This window comes from Anomaloglossus baeobatrachus, chromosome 6 (assembly GCF_048569485.1).
Source record: "Anomaloglossus baeobatrachus isolate aAnoBae1 chromosome 6, aAnoBae1.hap1, whole genome shotgun sequence".
In the NCBI taxonomy this organism is placed as follows: domain Eukaryota; kingdom Metazoa; phylum Chordata; class Amphibia; order Anura; family Aromobatidae; genus Anomaloglossus; species Anomaloglossus baeobatrachus.
The window spans coordinates 101037843-101054583 of record NC_134358.1 but is presented as its reverse complement, the minus strand read 5'-3'; the positions used below and the strand labels follow the sequence as shown (position 1 = coordinate 101054583).

Genomic DNA, 16741 nt, shown 5'->3' with positions numbered 1-16741 from the left:
CAGATCTGATGGATCCTAATGACTCAGTGGGTTGATCAGGCATCTCTGCAGGCCTCATACATGTCATAGATTAATGGATTTGGATAATTTATATATTTCATAATGAAATAAGTCCATTAATCATACCTACATACTATTAACCTATACTACACAAGACAGTATTTAAAATAAAGACCATCTTAACTGGACTTCTTAAGACACTAGACACTTTGAGACTCACATTGAAGTGTCCAGTATCATTCCCGTTGCAGCAGGTCACATCTTCCTCTAACCCAGACACTGCCAGTCACCATGTTTATTTGGTTGAAGCCATTCACTGATCTGAAAAGAAAAAATGATCTGGACTGTTACAATGTCCTAAATGTGATGAAATACAAGACAAATCACAAGATTAGGAATTGATATCATTGAGTAACGTTAGACAAGAACCATACCAGATGAATGTCTTCCTGTGATTGTCAGGATTTGATTGTAGAGAATGATACCAGTGATACTGTAATATGACATGCTACATAACACAGGAGCTTTTCAATGATTGATCACCAGACTTGTTTATAAGAAATTAGTTTCAGCCTGAGCTTCCAAACGTTTTGTGTTGCCTTCCATTGAATATCTTATCCAAGGGTACGCTCACATTTGCATATAAATCAGAAGAGTCAATGTTTTATTGGATAGCACTTGCTTCAGTGCTATACTATGGGGCAGTGCCGATCAGTGTTCTTTTTCTCATGCCGATTTGGAATGAGAAAAAATTGCTGCATTCTGCGAAAGGCAGCATGTATCGGATGCGCACACCCATACAAGTCTATAGAAATGTGATAGCAGGATTTATTTTGATAAATCTAACCTCCATTGTCTCCCCTGGTGTAAGGCGGAAAGAGACCCCTGTTTACTTTAGATATGAACGTGTAGAGTTTGTCAAAAGTGAAAAAAAATTGTTTAAAAGAACTGAAGTCCTCAGTGGTTGATACCTTTTAATGGCTAACTGAAAAGATGGTAATAATAGCAAGCTTTCCAGACTGCTCAGGTCCCTTTCTTTCAAAAGTGAAAGTAAGAAGTTCAGGAATGTGAAACTAATTAGAAGTGGATGTCTCACCCAGACTCCAAAGCCTGCTTTACACCTTACGATATCACATACGATATCGTATGCGATCGTACCCGCACCCATCGTACGTGCGGCACGTTCAATTTGTTGACCGTGTCGCACAAACGATTATTTGCCGTCACACGTACTTACCCGTCCATACGACCTCGATGTGGGCGGCGAACATTCACTTCCTGGAGTGGGAGGGACGTTCGGCGTCACAGCGACGTCACGCGGCAGCTGGCCAAAAGAAGCGGAGGGGCGGAGATGACCGGGACGTAAACATCCCACCCACCTCCTTCCTTCCACATTGCCGGCGGGAGCCGCGGGACGCAGGTAAGCTGCAGTTCATCGTTTCCGGGGTGTCACACACTGCGATGTGTGGTACCTCGGGAACATTGAACAACCCGACGTGCAATTTTAAAGGGAACCTGTCATCAGAAATTTAGCTTGAAACCTAAAAGTTTCCCCCTCTGCAGCTCCTGGGCTGCATTCTAGCAAGGTTCCTGTACTTTTTGTGGCCCCTTTTAAACCAAATTAAATACTTTATAAACTTGTACTTTTTGCTATGTAAATTTTGTAAATCGTCCATGGGGGCGGGCTCTCTGCTGACCGTTGCTGTTCCTCCAGCACATTGACGCCGTCCCCCCACGCTCCATTTCATCCATCAAGACACCGCCCACTGCGTCCGAGGTGCCGCCCACGCCAGGATCGCTGGTGACGTGTGTCACAAGCACGAGATTATGGGCGGCGCTGTGATTGCATCGCAAGTGCCTGCCCATAATCTCGTGGACGCACTTTCCCCCACTGCCTCCAGCGTTCTGCGCAAGCGCTCGCCGACCAAATGACCAGACGTCACCTCCTTCCCATCTTACCCTGCAGCAGGGCAAAATGGGAAAGAGGTGACGTCGGGTCATCTGGCCAGCAAGCGCTTGCGCAGAACGCTGGAGGCAGTGGGGAAAGTGTGGTCACAAGGTTATGGGCGGCACTTGCTGATGACACTCACAGCGCCGCCCATAACCTCGTGCCTGCGCAAAACGTCACCAGCGGTCACACGTGCACACAGTGCAGTGTCCCGCTACAGTCGCACAGCGCATGCGCGGGACCACGGGCGCCCAGGGGCGGCGTCCTGAGATATGAAATTCAGCGTTGGGGAGCGGCGTAAATCTGCTGGAGGAACAGCAACGGTCAGCAGAGAGCCCGCCCCCATGGACGATTTACAAAATTTACATAGCAAAAGGTACAAGTTTATAAAGTATTTAATTTGGTTTAAAAGGGGCCACAAAAAGTACAGGAACCTTGCTAGAATGCAGCCCAGGAGCTGCAGAGGGGGAAACTTTTAGGTTTAAAGCTAAATTTCTGATGACAGGTTCCCTTTAAGGAATGAACGACGTGCATGCGATGAACAGTTTTACATTCAATCGCAATCGCACGTAGCTGTCACACTCTAAAACACCACCAACGATGCCGGATGTGCGTCACTTACGACGTGACCCCGCCGACACATCGTAAGATATATTGTAGCGTGTAAACCCCGCTTTAGAGCTGTGTGCAAAGGACACTAAGGCTACTTTCACACTTGCGTTGTTTTGCATCAGTCACAATCTGTCGCCTTGAGGAATTATGGTATCCTGCAAAATATTTTGCAGGACTCCGTTTTTTCCCCATAAACTTTTATTAGCGACGGATGGCCTTGCGTTGCATCCGCCACGTGACGGATCAGTCGTTTACTGACTGACCATCAGGCGGCAGCAACACTGAATGTAACATTTTTTGGAGCGTCAAAAAAACGCACTCCGCAGGATTCCGTCGTAATCTGTCAAGAGCTGTAATGGATGTCTATGGTGCTGGATTCCGCCGTAATCTGTCACACAACAGAATCCAGTGCTGGATTTTGTCATGCTCTACTGAGCATGCCCAGCATGTTTGGCACACCCACTGGGTTGTTCCAAACACAAACGGATCAGAACGGATCTATCAAAAAACTGACGCACAGCGGATGTAACGGACGCAACGGATCAGTTTTTTCAAAGGATTCCTGTGAACGGAATCCTGTGAAATAACACATCCGTTGCTTCAGTTGACATCTAAAATAACGGCGGATCCATTGTTGTCTGTCCAAGACAGACCTGACGGATTTAAAACAACGGAAGTGTGAAAGCAGCCTAACATATGGCCAATAGGATAAATATATGCTAAATGCCAGCACTATGTAAGAATAAATGAGCCAATTAGGATGCTGCAATGTATGTCCAAGAAATGCCTATATAACTAAGTGACAATGGTGGGATAAACACTTCTTTTTATGGAGACAATGAGAAGGCTGCTTTGATACGTGACAATGAGAAGGCTGCCTTGATACATTACTGTCTCAGCGTGGCTTTCTACATACATAACAAAAGAAAAAAAAAAAGAAAAAGACAGCTGCACTATGAAATGCTATAGCATGCAAACCATGAACGTAAGAATATAGTCATGCATTACTGCTAAAGGGAAATCTAGGAAACATTGAGCTATTTAGCATACAAAAATGGCCATTTCTATATCTACCCAGTATCCATGTAAAGGCTAATGGGGGAAGGGTGCACAGTCAGAGGGCATGACTCCATAATCTAGACCAAAAAACTGACGGCACTCCCAACATGCAATCTGGACAGGTGCAAAACTGAACATGACATAAAATGACATAAAAAGACACCTGCACTCTGAAATGCTACAGCATGCAAACCATGAATATAAGAATATAGGTATGCATTTTTTTGGTCTAGATTATGGATTATTATAATCATGCCCTCTGACCCCTCCTCACTAGCCACAGGTGATTCTTTTCTCTAGTAGCAGGTTCTTAGTTGCCCATATACAGGAGATTTTTAACTCAGAGAGAGATGTTAGGTACCCAGTTTACAAGATATGCCTTGACGTGGCTACTGGGCAGATAAAGTAATGGCCATTTTTGTATCCCAAATCTCTCAATTTTTCCTAGAATTCCTTAAGCAGTAATGTATGTCTATATTCTTACATGAATTGTCTTTTTTAGTTATTATATCTCATGTTCAGTTCTGCACCTGTTCAGACTGCATGTTGGGAGTACAGTGTTTTTTTTTGTCTTTCTACGTATGTAGTCTCTATAATTTAATCAGGACTACACACACACAGTCTTATACGTTGCTACTCTGAATGGTGACGACAGGAAACCTCTGTGAAAAGAATCTATGAAACATCGGACTGCACTCTGCGTATATCGGACTGCTTTGGATGACATCAGAGACAGGCAATGGAGAAGATGGAAAAATGAATCTCTCCATCTTCTCCGCACCTGTGCTCCGATTCTTGGATTGATACTCGGCTCATGCTCACAGCAGAGTTTAAACCAGGTATCAGCATTCGATTCTCTCTAATGAAAGAATATAGTGACCCAGGTCTAATGCAGACTATGAATGGACGTGTTACGGATGAATGGACCAGTGGCTCGGGATAGTAGGCCCGGCAGTCAGGCCATGTATTACTTTCCAAGCACAGTCTGTTTTTCATGGAAGGACAGGACTTTTTTTTTAAAATAATATTATGCAATTATAAGTTTGTCCTAAATGTGACAGGAGTGTTGAGATCCAGTCACGAGAAAGTAGGATGCTGGAAACAAAGTATTAATTAAGGAGATTGTGAGTAAAATAATAGAGAAAAAACCCAACTATTTTTATTTGATTAAATTCTGAAAAGTTATTTTAGTAGGGCCCAAATGTTCACAATTCTTTATACTGAACTTTACAATAACAATATACTGTATCTTCTACATTGCATTAATAATCCAAGACTCATTTCTTTAAAAAATTTATTTGAAAAAAAACTAAGAATGCGATGTTGTGCGTTTCACTGCTCAGCACAGCCCAGCATCTCCCTGCTCCCTCCTCCTCCACTGCAGAGCGCCACAAGCAGGAGCATTGCTGGGCTGTGACGAGCGGTGAAACTCCGCCCACAGCCCAGTCACTCACAGAGACAGGGACCGGCAGCGGTGAGGTCAGGTCAACTGGAAGTTGACGTGACATCACCAGATATCAGAAGTCACGGAGCCCAGGGGTCATGTGATGGGGTTGAGCGGTCCGCAATAGCACCACTCACAAGCACTATTACCAACATAAGGTATTTGAGAGAAGCCTTGTTTCTCAACGTTATAGTGATATGGCTTGGAAAACTAAGTAGTGAACCACTCCCTTTAATTGGCACACAGCCTTGACATGTGTTGAACTGCTAAGTGGCCCAAATGATTTATTTAAAGGAATCTGTTTTGCTATGTAATCTGACAGCAGGACGTGGTAGGGACAGAAGTCACAATGTATATGGGAATGATGAAAAGCAAAACTACAATGGAAATACTAGACTGAAAAATACAATGAGCGATCTGAAAAAGTGAAAAAACATGAAAAATGGAATATGCATACCTGCTATGAATAATAGGAATATAAGAGATGTTTAGCCATTGTATTGATCAATGCAAAAGAGCCCCAAAACCAACACCAAGGTAATCTCTATTTTTGGGGTCCCTAGTAGAGTTGAGCGCGGTTCGTGGTTCGTGGTTCTCCAGTTCTAGGCTCGAGTGATTTTTGGGCTGTTCGAGATCGAACTAGAACTCGAGCTTTTTGCTAAAAGCTCGATAGTTCTAGATACGTTCGAGAACGGTTCTAGCAGCAAAAAGCAGGGCTTTTTACAGCTACAGTGAGCAGGAGCCATCGCTGGCAGCCTGCCACAAGCTGGTAACCAAGATAAACATCGGGTATCCAAGCAAAGCGCTTTGGTTAGTAACCCGATGTTTATCTTAGTTACGTGCAGGAAGCCCACACTTTCCCGCTCAGCTCGCTCCACCCCCTCCTGCCCGCGGCATGTACACATACATACACATACACAAACACACACACACACATATACCCCCCCCCCCCCCGCCCGCCCGCTCGCTCGCTCGCTCGGCTTACCTGCGGTGATGAAGTCCCGCCATCCCGACCTCAGCGCTGTCACTGTCCTCCATGGCCGCCGCTTGTCACATCACCTATCGCTTCCGACCCGAGACTGACACTGGCGGTGACGTCACGGACCTCTCGCGATACTTGATGTGAAGGCGCCGGTCATTGACCTCAGTGACAGGGGCTGTCAGTGTGCTGGAGATCAGCGCAGGTAATGTACCTCACTGACAGCAGCACTTGTCACCCCCCTGCAGTGACCTGGGCTGACCCATTGATGTTAGCTCAGGTCACTGCACTGCTCTCCCAGCCAATGGGGAACATCCTGCTCTTCATTGACTGGGACAGTGTGCATCGTCATGGCAACCCCTTGGATTACACCAGACCTGGATTTGTTTTTCAATCTAATAAATTGGTTAAAGAGGGAATGTTTTGGGGAGTGTTTTTTCAAATAAAAATGTGTTTGTCGTGTATTTTTTTTTTATTACTGACTGGGTTGGTGATGTCGGGTATCTGATAGACGCCTGACCTCACCAACCCCAGGGCTTGATGCCAGGTGACATTACACATCTGGTATTAACCCCAAATATTACCCCGTTTGCCACCGCACCAGGGCGCGGGATGAGCTGGGGCGAAGCACCAGGATTGGCGCATCTAATGGATGCGCCACTTCTGGGGCGGCTGCGGCCTGCTATTTTTAGGCTGGGGAGATTCCAATAACCATGGACCTCCCTAGTCTGAGAATATCAGGCCCCAGCTGTCTGCTTTACCTTGGCTGGTGATCCAATTTTGGGGGACCCCTACGTGTTTTTTTTTTTTAATTATTTATTTAATTTAAAATAACAGCGTGGGGTGCCCTCAGTTTTGGATTACCAGCCAAGGTGAGGTTGCCAGCTGTGGTCTGCAGGCTGCAGCCGTCTGCTTTACCCTAGCTGGCTACAAAACTAGGGGGAACCCTATGTCATTTTTTTTTCATTTTTTTGGCTAAATACAAAGCTAAGCACCCCTTAGTGCCACATGAAAGGTACCAAAGGGTGTTCCACTTTTTCTCCATTTTTTTCTCCACTTTCTCTCCACTTTTTCTCCACTTTTTCTCCACTTTTTTCTCCACTTTCTCCACTTTTTCTCCACTTTTTCTCCTCTTATGCTCCACTTTTTCTCCACTTTTTTCTCCACTTTCTCCACTTTTTTCTCCTCTTATGCTCCACTTTTTCTCCACTTTTTCTCCACTTTTTCTCCTCTTATTCTCCACTTTTTCTCCACTTTTTCTCCACTTTTTCTCCACTTTTTCTCCACTTTTTCTCCACTTTTTCTCCACTTTTTCTCCACTTTTTCTCCACTTTTTCTCCACTTTTTCTCCACTTTTTCTCCACTTTTTCTCCACTTTTTCTCCACTTTTTCTCCACTTTTTCTCCACTTTTTCTCCACTTTTTCTCCTCTTATTCTCCTCTTATTCTCCTCTTATTCTCCTCTTATTCTCCACTTTTTCTCCACTTTTTCTCCACTTTCTCCACTTTTTTCTCCACTTTTTTCTCCACTTTTTCTCCTCTTATGCTCCACTTTTTCTTCTCTTAATCTCCACTTTTTCTCCACTTTTTCTCCTCTTATGCTCCACTTTTTCTCCACTTTTTCTCCTCTTAATCTCCACTTTTTCTCCTCTTATGCTCCACTTTTTCTCCACTTTTTCTCCTCTTATGCTCCACTTTTTCTCCACTTTTTCTCCACTTTTTCTCCTCTTAATCTCCACTTTTTCTCCTCTTATGCTCCACTTTTTCTCCACTTTTTCTCCTCTTATGCTCCACTTTTTCTCCACTTTTTCTCCACTTTTTCTCCACTTTTTCTCCACTTATGCTCCACTTTTTCTCCACTTTTTTCTCCACTTTTTCTCCACTTATGCTCCACTTTTTCTCCACTTTTTCTCCACTTTTTCTCCTCTTAATCTCCACTTTTTCTCCACTTTTTCTCCACTTTTTTCTCCACTTTTTCTCCACTTTTTCTCCTCTTATGTTCCACTTATTCTCCACTTTTTCTCCACTTTTTCTCTACTTTTTCTATGGTCGGTCTACCCATTAGCTCTGCCATGCATAGTGTAGCTCTACACCTACTGCACATGTTACTTTATGATTGACATCTCTTTCGTACCAGAGCTGTCTAAGTCTACTCTGACCCCATATTTGTCATTACTATATTGTCCTTGTACTGTATTATGACATTTGTATCATGTGTTTCATTTCTTGCTGTGTTGCAATTTTTTTGCTGCATCCCAATTGTACCTCTACATTGTTCGAGTTTATGTTATTGTTCTCTCACTCTTATGTGATACTGATTATTGTCATTTTTCATGATTACATGCAGATAAGTCCAATCTGACGAAGGCTCAGGCCGAAACGTCATTTGTAACTTGTTTTGGACAAAAACATATATGCTTATGAAAAAAAAATTTTCTTAATACGGACCAATAAAGAGTGATTTTGCATTACTATCCGTTGTGACTTACTGACTTAGTCTGGGAGATATAGAGTGCCGAGGTTACTCACTAATTTTATCTATTATTACCTCTGAGCACCTATATACCAGTGAGCAGAGCTTCCTCTACAGTAGTTCTCCTGATTAGGCATGCCCTTACCTCATGAGCAGGGCATTGCAGCTTTGGTAGCAACCATTACGACATGGACTCTGCTGCTGTGGACCCGGGGAGAGTGAGTGCAGATTCATTGCACCCACACTCCTCACATGAAGGGTCCGCACTCCTAGAAAATGGGGGATACGTTCCCTGAGTGTCTCCCCCCCATATTCTAGACGGTCCAGAGTCGTCGTGGGACCCCTTTATTTTTTTTCTTACAATAAATTGGTGAAAGAGGAAATGTTTTGGGGACTGTTTTTTCAAATAAATTTCTTTTGTCGATTTTTTGTTTTTGTTAGTACTGACAGTTTATGATGTTGGGTATCTAATAGACGCCATGACATCACAAACTGCTGGGCTTGATCTCAGGTGACTTTACAGCTAGTATCAACCCGATTTATTACCCCGTTTGCCACTGCACCAGGGCACGGGATGAGCTGGGGTGAAGCGCCAGGATTGGCGCATCTAGTGGATGCGCCACGTCTGGGGTGCCTGCGGCCTGCTATTTTTAGGCTGTGAAGGCCCAATAACTATGGACCTTCCCACCCTGAGAATACCAGACCACAGCTGTCCGCTTTACCTTGGCTGGTGATCCAATTTGGGGGGTCCCCTACTTTTATTGTGTAATTATTAATATTTATAAAATAATTATAAAAAAGAGCCTGAGGGGACCTCCACATTGGATCCCCAACCACGGTAAAGCTGCCAGCTGTGGTTTTCAGGCTACAGCCGTCTGCTTTACCCTAGCTGGCTATCAAAAATGGGGGGACCCAACGTAATTTTTTTTTTTTAACTATTTTTTAAATAGAAAAAATTAATGGGCTTCCCTGTATTTTGATTGCCAACCAAGGTAACGGCAGGCAGATGGGGGTGGCAACCCATAGCTGTCTGCTTTATCTGCGCTGAGAATCAAAAATACCGCGGAGCGCTACGTCATTTTTTTAAAGATTTATTTTTACAGCACTGTGATGTCCAGCAATCAAAATACAGGGAAGCCCATTTTATTTTTAGTTATTTAAATAAATAATTAAAAAAAATATATGTTAGCTCCCACTGCATTTTTTGTATTGCTAGCTAAGGGTAATCCAAGCAGCTACTGGCTGCTAACCCCCACTGCTTGGTGTTACCTTCACTGGCAATGGAAAATCCAGGGAAGCATTTTTTTTTTTTTTTGCCAAAAAGCTACAAAAAAAGGACGTGAGCTTCGCCATATTTTTGTATGCTAGCCAGGTATAGCAGGCAGGTGCTGGAAGAGTTGGATACAGCGCCAGAAGATGGCGCTTCTATGAAAATGCCATTTTCTGAGGTGGCTGCAGACTGCAATTCGCAGCAGTGGGGCCCAGAAAGCTCAGGCCAACCGGTGGTGCGGATTCCAATCCCAGCTGCCTAGTTGTACCTGGCTGGACACAAAAATGGGGCAAAGCCTACGTCATTTGTTTTCTAATTATTTCATGAAATTCATGAAATAATAAAAAAAGGGCTTCCCTTTATTTTTGGTTCCCAGCCGGGTACAAATAGGCAACTGGGGGTTGGGGGCAGCCGTACCTGCCTGCTGTACCTGGCTAGCATACAAAAATATGGCGAAGCCACATAATTTTTTCAGGGGGCAAAAAACTTCTGCATACAGTCCTGGATGGAGTATGCTGAGCCTTGTAGTTCTGCAGCTGCTGTCTGTCTGTATGGAGAAGAGCAGACAGCAGCTGCAGAACTACAAGGCTCAGCATACTCCATCCAGGACTGTATGCAGAAGTTTTTTGCCCACCAAAAAAATGACGTGGGCTTCGCCATATTTTTGTATGCTAGCCAGGTACAGCTGGCAGCCACGGGCTGCCTCCAACCCCCAGTTGCCTATTTGTACCCGGCTGGGAACCAAAAATATAGGGAAGCCCGTTTTTTTTAATTATTTCACTTATTTCATGAAATAATTAAAAAACAAATGACGTGGGCTTCGCCCTATTTTTGTGTCCAGCCGGGTACAACTAGGCAGCTGGGGATTGGAATCCGCAGCACAGGTTAGCCCGAGGTTTGTGGGCGCCTCTGCTGCGGATTTCAGTCCGCAGCCGTCCCAGAAAATGGCGCTCTCATAGAAGCGCCATCATCTGGCGCTGTATCCAACTCTTCCAACAGCCCTGGAGCCGGGTGGCTTGTTGGGTAATCATGAGTTAATACTGGCTTTGTTTTACCAGCCAGTATTAAGCCAGAGATTCTTAATGTCAGGCACGTTTGACCCGGCCATTAAGAATCTCCAATAAAGGGTTAAAAAAAGACACCACACAGAGAAAAAATACTTTAATAGAAATAAATACACAGACACATTAGAGACTCCATCTTTATTACCCCTGTCAGCCCTCCACGATCCTGCTCTTCTGTCTTCTTTCTTTCTAGTGTAGTAGTAGTGACGATTGTAGTGAGGGGCATCACTTGGGGCTGGGGAACCTCCATCCTAACTACAATGCTCACTACAATCGGGAAGCAGCGTGCAGCCTTCACTCCGTGAGTGATCACTGCTGGCTGCTAGCGGTAACGCTGACAGACGCGTTACCATAGCAACGGTGCTCCCGGAGCCGCGGTTAGCGGTGACGTCACCGCTAACTGCGTTGCTATGGCAACGGTGATCTCCGTTAATGACCGGCTGTGTCAGCCGGTCCCTAACGGAACGGGGAGTCGACCGTGTGCTAGAGCATGTCGCCGGTACACGGCGATACACATATGTGCACCGTGTACCGGAGAGATGCACTCGCAGGTCCTACATGACGTGTCATAGTCATGTGACCAGTCTGTAGCCAATGAGATAATAGCCACGTGACTGGTCACATGGCTATTTTGACGTCACGATAGGTCCTGCTTCTCTGCTGGCAGTGCAGGTCACCGGGAGGATTCAGCGATCATCGGATGGAATAGCGGCAGGAGACAGAGTGCAGGAGGGATCGCGAGGACCGGTAAGTGTTATGGCAATGTTTATTAACTGTTTGTGTACATTTATAATGCATTTTTATGTGTTTGTGATTGCCTCCCATTATAGCTTATACGTTCGAGTTCGGTTCGTCGAACGTTCGACGAACCGAACTCGAACGGGACCCCCGTTCGGCGAACCGGCCTCGAGCCGAACCGGGACCGGTTCGCTCATCTCTAGTCCCTAGCCTATATGTAACCTCACCTGCAGTTAAAAAACTTGCTCTGTATGGGAAGCAAAGGACCAAGCTATATATGTGAAGTGAAACAAATGGCTGTGGGTGGGGCAGGGTTCTCAGACAAAAAGTGCTCTTTTGCATTGATCAATACAATGGCTAAACATCTCATATTCCCATTATTCATAGCATATTCCATTTTTCATGTTTTTTCATTTTTCAGATTTTTCAGAACTCTTTATCCTATTGTATAGTTATGTTTTTGAGTCTTGCACCATGTTCACACCATTGGTGTTCCAGACATACATTCTTTAGGTGGTAAAGACAGAGACCCCAATTCCAGCGATGTATCACTTAGTTTACTGAGTGCAACAGCTATTAGTCACAGTTTTCTCTGCGGCAGACCTAGCAGAGCTCAGTTGTTGAGCGGTGTATAACACCATCTTTCAGTGGTGTACAGTACAGTGACAGAGATGCTAATCAGTGTTCTGAGCAAGGTTGGACTAGGATGCATGAGGCCAGTTGTCATGTAGTGATAATCTCCTGTTGATAAAACACGGATTGAAATAGCAAAATGTAGCCTAATAAGTGACCCATTACTGTAATAAGGGTCTGTGCTCCTACCGTACATTATAGTGGGCTCACATTACATGTCCTCTTATGCACTGAAATGATACTGGATTTCAAAGTCAGAGAAATATTGCATTTTGAGACAATATTTGGACCCAATCAATTTGTCTCTAGGTTTTATTTTTTAAAAAGCCAAAAGTTTGATCCTTGGGGCTGTTTGTACAATTTAATTTCTATCTCATTTTTACTTCGCTTAGAACTCTTTTGATGCAGGATAATTAACCTTCCCAAGCAATTTTCTCGGTAATTGGTCAGGCTGTAAAACATTGTGAATTTCCATAGCAACTCGCTCTTCTGCTGGAAAATAGAACAAATGGTAGCAAAACTTTATTCCACAATATATAGATGTGACCTTGATAGGATATGTTTAGATTAGCGGAGCTGTGAGCAAACCGCGCTACCGTATACATTATAAAGTGTGTACGGCAGAATATTTATATCATTGTTCTGAGGCTCCACAGCAACAGCAACACAGCAACAACAGCAACAGCTCAAGTCACTGTTAAGTCTCACCATTACATGTACCAGAATTCAAAACTCCTGGGGAAGAAACAAAAAGGAGTCAGGGAAGGTTTATTGTAATTCATGGCCAGCAATCAAGAGGTGTCAAATAAGTCAGAAGACATATATACAGTGAGAAGCAAAAGGGTAACAATGTTTAGACTTTTGGCTTTCAGGCTCCATAGCTCAATCACTACAGCTTTGAGAGTGAGACTACCTTCATTTTATAGACAATCATCTTGGCTATCATATATATATATATATATATATATATATATATATATATATATATATATATATATATATATATATATATATATATATATATATATATATATATATATATATATATATATATATATATAGTTTGACTTGCAACTATTTGGCATATAATTAATTTTGCCGAGTCTCTTCATGTCACTGTATTGTTACAGTTTTGCTCTTGAAGGTGGAAAATATTTTTTCCTATATACTAATTACATCCTGTCCTCACATTTCCTAATAGCTTGGTGTGTTATTAGATTGATTCCTAAGTGAAAGGTCAGTGGTTTAAATTGAGGAGCAGCCATGAAGAAGATTTCACAAGAAAAGAGAAACAACATCATCTAGGTCATCTATAGCGGTCTCTCGGCGAAAAATTGGCAAAAATTGCCAAACTACATCATGTGAGTGCCATGACAGTTGGAAGAATACAAAATTAAGTTTATATATCCATTCAAAAGCCAAGAGATGCACGTCCAGGCAAAACAGAGTCAACAAGTCATCAGCTATTGTACCATCACCCCTTCCCTGTAGACTGTGAGCCCTCGCGGGCAGGGTCCTCTCTCCTCCTATACCAGTCTGTTTTGTACTGTTAATGATTGTTGTACGTATACCCTCTTTCACTTGTAAAGCGCCATGGAATAAATGGCGCTATAATAATAAATAATAATAATAACAAGTCGGCTCATCACAAGGTCTATCAGTTCTGGTGCGACAAACACAGCAGTGGAGGTGGCTTGTATGCGTCATGTCATGATAGTGAGATCACAGAGGTCAATGCAAGCACCGTGTAATACATGTTACACGAAACTGGAAAGGTGGCCTAAAAAAGGTGAAGAAGTCTTGACTAGTGATGAGCGAGCATGCTTGTAACTACTCGGTACTCGCACGAGTATCGCTGTACTCGGGCTGCTCGGCGTGGACCGAGTAATCTCGCGAGACTCGTGCTGTACTCGTGGTCTTCATCCCTGCATGTTGGCGCTCTTTTGAGAGCCAGCCCTCATGCAGGGATTGGCTGGCAGACCACTGCAATGCCACAGCCCTGTTAGTTGTGGAATTGCAGTGATTGGCCGGCCTGCACAGCGTGACCGAGCCTTTATACCGGCCGGCGCGCTGTGCTCTGCTCACAGCTATCCAGACAGTGAGTGCAGGGAGAGTGTCGCTGATTCAGGGAAAGCTTTGCGGCCCTTTATAGCTTTTTCAGTTGCAGGGCTGCAAACAGTGTGACCAAAAGTCCTTCTCAGGACTATTCTAGTTGTATACAGGCAGGCAGGGTATAGCCAGGTCGGAGTACAGTAGCAGAGTCCTTCTCAGGACTATTGTTGCTATATACAGGCAGGGTGTAGCCAGGTCTGAATACAGGCTAGTGACCAGAAGAGTCCTTGTCAGGACTATTGTACCAGTATACAGACAGGCAGGCAGGCAGGGTATATATAGCCATTCCTAGTGGTGACCGTATACCAGCCTTCATCATATCTGGGGCTGGTGTACACCGTGTAAAACAGTCCAGATAGTGTCTGACTTGTCTGTAATTGTCGCTCCCCAAAAAAACCTGTTAGGTTCTTATTGCGTCCGTGCTTGGTTTTTAAAACCGCACGTGTGTGCCTGTCGGTGGCAGCGTACAGGTGCACTTGTGTGCAATTTCCACAAACTTTGATATAACGCACAAGTAGTGAATACATGTCAGCACAGCATTGCAAAATGCGCAAGGGCATTGGCAAGGAACAAGGAAGTGGACGTGATGGTGGTGCAGGCAGAGGCCGAGGTCGTGGGCAAGCTCTAATTTCGCCACAACAAAGGGCCACATCTAGTCGCTCGCACGTCCTGTCCCAAATTCTTGGGGACCGCAGCAGTACACCGCTCTTGAACCAAGACCAGTGTCAACAGGTTGTTAGTTGGATAGCAGATAATGCTTCCAGTCAGATTGGCACCACCACAAACACTCTGTCTTCCACACGGTCAAGTGTCAGTAGCCGTGATACTGCACCGCACATTTCTGAACCTGATCCTCCTTCCTACCACCAGGCTGAGTACACGTCCTCCTCGGACATTAATGATCCCACACTTGGACACTCGGAAGAGCTGTTCACGTTTCCATTCACACATTCTGGCCTCTCGCCAGCTCATATTGAAGTGGGTCATGAGGAGATCGTCTGTACAGATGGCCAAATATTTGAGCAGCCACGTTCTCACGAAGTTGGCAACGTGTCTCAACAAGTGGTGGACGATGATGAGACACAATTGTCAGGAAGTCAGGAGGAGGAGCAGGGTGCGGAAGAGGAAGACGACGTGGTGGATGATCCAGTAACTGACCCAACCTGGCAGGAGGATATGCAGAGCGAGGACAGCAGTGCACAGGGGGAGGGAGGCGTAGCATCACAACAGGCAGTAAGAAGCAGGGTGGTGGCCCCAGGCAGAAGTCAGGCAACCGTTCCCCGGAACAACACGACGACACAAGGTGCCTGTACAAATGTTAGGTCTTCCCGAGTCTGGCAGTTTTTTAAGTTGGATCCAGATGATTCTAAAAAGGCCATTTGCAACACCTGCCGTGCCAGCATCAGCAGGGGTACCAAAACTAGCAGCCTGACCACCACCAGCATGATCAGGCACATGTCAGCCAAGCACCCGACTTTGTGGGAAGTACAACAGAGTCGAGGAGCAGTGCTTGCTGATGTCACTGCTACGTCTTCGCTGGTTGTGCATGCGAGCCAATCCCCTGTCCATGCTGCCTGCGAACAAGCCTCCTCCACTCCTGCACCTGCAGTTGCCTACGCAGAAAGAACACCATCATCAATCACGTCCTTGTCCCAGCGCAGCGTTCAGTTATCCATTCAGCAAACCTTTGAACGCAGGCGCAAATACACTGCCAACACCCCACATGCCACAGTTCTAAATGCTAACATTTCGCGACTGCTTGCGCTGGAAATGTTGCCTTTTAGGCTGGTGGAGAAAGAAGCATTCCGTGACCTGATGGCGGCAGCTGTCCCACGTTACTCGGTCCCCAGCCGCCACTATTTCTCCCGGTGTGCCGTCCCCGCGTTGCATAACCACGTGTCACAAAACATCACACGTGCCCTGAACAACGCTGTTTCACCCAAGGTCCACCTAACCACAGACACGTGGACAAGTGCTTGTGGGCAAGGCCGCTACATCTCGTTGACGGCACACTGGGTTAATATTGTGGAAGCTGGGACCCAGTCTGAGCGAGGGACGGAACACGTCCTTCCCACACCAAGGTTTGCAGGCCCTACCTCAGTCAGTGTTTCACCCACACTCTACAGCTCCGGAATGTCATGCTCTTCAGCCTCCTCCTCCTCCTGCGCATCCTCATCCACTGTACCCTCCACACCAGTCCCAAGCTGGAAGCACTGCAGCACTGCCTCGGCGAAGCGGCAACAGGCTGTGCTGAAGCTAATCTGCATAGGTGACAAACCCCACAATGCAGAAGAGCTGTGGACAGCTCTGAAACAGCAGGCAGATCACTGGCTCACACCTCTGAATCTAAAGCCAGGAAAGGTCGTGTGTGACAATGGCCGGAACCTGGTGGCGGCTTTGAGGCGAGGCC

The 16741-nt window shown here is 45.2% G+C and overlaps 1 protein-coding gene across 1 annotated transcript in view; it reads right to left on the bottom strand.

Annotated features, from left to right (window-relative positions):
* Window positions 1-16741, bottom strand: part of PAG1 (phosphoprotein membrane anchor with glycosphingolipid microdomains 1) — a 312413-nt gene that overhangs the window by 108204 nt on the left and 187468 nt on the right. The window contains exon 3 of the mRNA XM_075353142.1: window positions 221-321. The gene's annotated coding sequence lies outside the window, so the exon portion shown is untranslated. The remainder of the gene's footprint in view (window positions 1-220; window positions 322-16741) is intronic.